Source organism: Rhinopithecus bieti, unplaced genomic scaffold (assembly GCF_001698545.2).
Source record: "Rhinopithecus bieti isolate Rb0 unplaced genomic scaffold, ASM169854v2 scaffold_47305, whole genome shotgun sequence".
In the NCBI taxonomy this organism is placed as follows: domain Eukaryota; kingdom Metazoa; phylum Chordata; class Mammalia; order Primates; family Cercopithecidae; genus Rhinopithecus; species Rhinopithecus bieti.
The window spans coordinates 152061-157195 of record NW_016818742.1 but is presented as its reverse complement, the minus strand read 5'-3'; positions in this window follow the sequence as shown (position 1 = coordinate 157195).

The following is a 5135-nucleotide window of genomic DNA, read 5'->3' as shown; positions in this document are numbered from 1 at the left end:
AAAAAAAAAAAAAAAAAAAAAAAGAAGTTGAGAGCTTCACCCATCAAAATGAAAATCTTGTCACTCTTAATTTTTCCTTTCTTATGTCTGCCTTTTCGTTGACGGGATAATGGTGTAATTTAAACTGCACAATCAATAGCTTCTGTCGGTAACCTCACAGAACCTGACCTAAGAGATCCTTCAGTATCTATTGGTTAAATCAGGAAATATCTGTTCTATTGCTAATAGCACCTGCTGAACCTGGATAAATTCCCCTGGAGAACTTGAGGCCCCATATACACTAAATTACAAAACATAGGTTATAACGGGTCACATAGGTTATAATGGGTCTCACCTAATTCCCCATGATCATTTGATTTATTCACTTGATTGCCTTTAAGCCTAGGTTCATAGCTCAAAACCATTATGAAAACTGGGGGTATCATATTACTATTAATATTAATTTGTCTTTTCCTTTTAACAATTTGTACTTATTACTTGTGAAGCTTCTGCAGAAGTACAGCTGCTAACAGAATATGCTGGCCTGGGGCTTCCAGATGATAGCCAGAAGACCACAGAACACAAACAATTGAACGTAAAGATGGACTTCAGGTAGACTTAGTCTGAGTGCAACTCTCCCCGAATTTCCAGTGTTGCTCAGATGTGCCTAAAGGGGTTTTGACACTGACTCCTAGTTGTCAATCACTCCCTCTTATCTGGAACCAGACCAGCAGCCCAGGACAGGTCCACCCCAGTACTGGGGGACAGTCCAAACCCACTGCTTTTGAAGAAAGATCACGACCAAAAGGGGAAACGTGAAAGTTGCCAGAAGCAAAATGGAGTCACTTGTATTAAAAACAAAATAGGCGCGGGGGCTCACGCCTGTGATCCCAGCACTTTGGGAGGCTGAGGCGGGTGGATCACTTGAGGTCAGGAGTTTGAGACCATCCTGGCCAACGTGGTAAAACCGTGTCTCTAGTAAAAATAGAAAAATTAGCTGGGCGTAGTGATGCAGGCCTGTAGTCCCAGCTACTCAGGAGGTTGAGGTGGGAGAATTGCTGGAACCCGGGAGATGGAGGTTGCAGTGAGTCAAGAGCGCACCACTGCACTCCAGCCTGGGTGACAGAGTAAGACTTTGTCTCAAAAAACAAAACAAAACAAAAAAATCCCTGCCAGGTGTGGTGGCGCATGCCTATAGTCCTAGCTACTCAGGAGGCTGCAGCAGGAGAATCGCTTGAGCCCAGGAGTTCTGGGCTATAGTGTGCCATGCCAATCAGGTGTCCACAAAAAGCTCAGCATCAGTATCCTGGGAGTGGAGGACCACTAGGTTGTCTAGGGAGGAATGAACCAGCCAAGGCTGGAAATGGAACAGGTTAAAACTTCCATGCTAGGCCAGGTGTGGTGGCTCGCCCCTGTAATCTAGCACTTTGGGAGGCTGTCGTGGGAGGATCCCTTGAGCCTAGGCGTTCGAGATGAGCCTGAGCAACATAGGGACACCCTGTCTCTACAAATTTTTTTTTTTTAATTAGCCAGGCATGGTAGTACACACCTGTATTCCTAGCTGCTGGGGAGGCTGAGGCAGGAGGATCACTTGAGCACAGGATTTCTGGGCTGTGGTATGCTAATCTGATCTGGTGTCTTCACTAAACTCAGCATCAATATGGTAACTTCCTGGGAGCAGGAGACCACCAGGTTTCCTAAGGAAGGCTGAACTGGGCCAGCTCAGAAACAGAGCAAGTAAAACTCCCATGCTGATCAATAGTAGGATCGCTCCATGAAAAGCCACTGCACTTCCGGGTATATCTCTCACCTTAAAAAAAAAAAAAAAAAAAAAAATAAATATAAAACGCTGAAACCAGAAGCTGGGGGGCAAGCCATGAAGAGAAGGTTCTCATGTGTGATGCCTGACACCAAAACCCATCATGAGACTCTGCAAAAACTATAACCCTGTACAATGGCTATCATCACCTGACACAGAGAGAATACTTCTGTGAAGACATCTACCCAGCAACTGCCTGTCCAAACTTGGACTGATGCCACTTTTGTTATTAATGCTTGTAGCCAAGGATAATTACCTGAAAACAATTATGTAATTCTCATTTTTTCTTTAAAAACCTTTGTTGGCCAGGCGCGGTGGTTCACACCTGTAATCCCAGCACTTTGGGAGGCTGAGGAGGGTGGATCACCTGAGGTTGGGAGTTCAAGACCAGTCTGACCAACATAGTGAAACCCTGTCTCTACTAAAAATACAAAATCAGCTGGGCGTGGTGGCCCACGCCTGTAATCCCAGCTATTCGGGAGGCTCAGGCAAGAGAATCGCTTGAACCTGGGAGGCGGAGGTTGCAGTGAGCCGAGATCGCGCCATTGCACTCCAGCCTGGGAAACAAGAGCCAAACTCCATCTCAAAAACAAATAAACAAACAAAAACACCTCTGTCAGCCTGCTGCCATGGCTCATGCTTGTAATCCCAGCACTTTGGAAGGCTGAGACAGGAGAATTGCTTGAGCGCAGGAGTTCGGGACCAGCGTAAGGCAACATGGTTAAACCCCATCTCTACAAAAAATACAAAAAAATTAGCCAGGCATGGTGGCACATGCCTGTAGTCCCAGCTACTTGAGGGGGCAGAAGTGGAAGGGTCACCTGAGTCTAGCAGGTGAAGGCTGCAGTTAGCCAGTATCACACCACTGCACTCCACCCTGGGCAACAGAGTGAGACCCTGCCTTAAAAACAAACAAACAAACAAAAAACAACCACAAAACCCTTTTTCTCCCTTCACCTCCCTGAATATACACCGTTTACTATGGCACACACATTCCCATTGCAATACCCATTCCAAATAAATATCATTTTCTTTAAGTCTCCCTCTCTGTGGCGTAGGATGGCATTCCCAACACTTCAGTACAAGTCCCTGGGGACTAACCCTCATTGGTCCAGATTGGATTATGGCATTATGTTTGCATCAGTCTGAGTGGCTGGCTGGCTGCACCTGCTTATGTGCCCACTCCAGGGCCCAGCGTTGGGGCCATCCACATGCAAACCATGCGTACTGAGAGTGGAGGACGGATGGTTCCCCCAAAGAAAACTAAGGTGCTGCAACCTGATGCCGGGCAGGCAAAAGTGACAGGTGTCATTACACTTCACTGTGGATACTCAGTGTACCTCATACTTACATTAGCATATGCCTTCCATGCCTTTTAAAATATTTTTTAATCTGTTTATGTAGAAATAGGGTCTTCCCATGATGCCCAGGCTGGTCTCAAACTCCTGGGGTCAAGCAATCTTCCCTCCTCGGCCTCCCAAAATACTGGGATTACAGGTATGAGCCACCTCGCCTGGCCTCCTTATTTATCAAATACTGTTTCTGGGCCAGGCACGGTGGCTCATGCCTGTAATCCCAGCACTTTGGGAGGCCGAGGCGGGCGGATCACGAGGTCAGGAGTTTGAGACCAGCCTGGCCAACATGGTGAAAACCCATCTCTACTAAAAATACACAAATTAGCTGGGTGTAATTCCAGCCACTCGGGAGGCTGAGGTAGGAGAATCACTTCAACCCGGGAGGCAGAGGTTGCAGTGAGCCAAGATTGTGCCACTGCATCCAGTCTGGGCGATAGAGTGAGACTCTGTCTCAAAACAAAAAACAAAAAACAAAACAAACAAACAAACAAAAAACTGTTTCTGGAGGTCCCTGCCTCAAGAGCAGAGGTAGGCACGCCTCTCAGGGTCACCACGGTGACCTTATTACATAATACCTGGCAGGCCTCCCATCTGAAATGTGTTGATGTTGTTCCAGCTGTTGCTATCATTTGTTCCATCTGTTTTTCCAGTCCAGATGACTTCTCTTTGGGCACTAGATATCCTCACCTCTTCCTCCTTCTCTTCTAGGGTAAATTATTATTATTATTATTATCATTATTACTATTATTATTATTATTATTTTGAGACAAGGTCTCACTTTGTTGCCCAGGCTGGAGTGCAGTGGTGTGATCTCAGCTCACTGCAGCCTCCATCTCCCCGGGTTCAAGCGACCCTCCCACATCAGCCTCCCGAGTAGCTGGGACTATAGGCGCATGTCACCACGCCAGGATAATTTTTGTATTTTTTGTAGAGACGGGGTTTTGCCATGTTGCCCCGGCTGCTCTTGAACTCCTGAGCTCAAGTGATCCACCCGCCTCGGCCTCCCAAAGTGCTGGGATTACAGGCGCGAGCCACCGCGTCCTGGGGTAAACTACTGATTCCCTAAACCAACTAGGAACATTCTCTTGCCTTTGATCTAGCTATTCCCTTTTCCTGCAGACAAAGCCACCAATTCTTCATGTCAGACATTCCACCTGCCCACTCAGGCTTTTCAGGGAAGGCTGAAGTGATTGACAATAACAGACAGCAGTCTTCTGACTGCATTTGCTCTCCTTGACCTCTGGCAAAAACAAGAATTGGTGGCTGCCGAGTGGTTAGTTCCAGGTGAGTTTCACTGACAGCATCAGGTAGGCCCAAGAGCACAGGCAAGTGGAATACAAAATTCACGTTTCCTTCAAAAGGACACAACTTTTTGGTTTTCCTTCTTTGGGTTTTCCAGCTGACTCCTTTCTCCCTCTGGCCAATTACTGCGCTTTTCCAAATTGCAGTCTTCAGCCCCAGCATGTGCCAAGTCAAGCCCTCTCACCTGTCCTAGTCTAAATACTGTCTACTTCCATCAGGACCCTTCAACCCCATTTGAAAGGGACAGAACAACCTTTCCAGAACACCAAGTACAAACACACAAATCGCTTCTGCCTTACTGATCCCTGGAGGCTAAAGAATGGCTGAGAGTTATGGTTGCAAATGTTTTTGATCATCCACACATCAAACCCTTATAAGAACTTTCAGCATATGTATATTTGCTCATATTATGCGCACATACTAACTTGAACTTTGTAAAACACACACAAAAAACTTTTTTTTTTTGAGATGGAGTCTCGCTCTGTCACCCAGGCTGGAGTGCACTGGCAGGATCTCAGCTCACTGCAACCTCCGCCCCACCCCAGGTTCAAGAGATTGTCCTGCCTCAGCCTCCCAAGTAGCTGGGAATACAGGCGCACACCACCACACCCGGCTAATTTGTTTGTATTTTTAGTAGAGGCGGGGTCTCACCGTGTTATCCAGGATGGTCTCGATCTCCT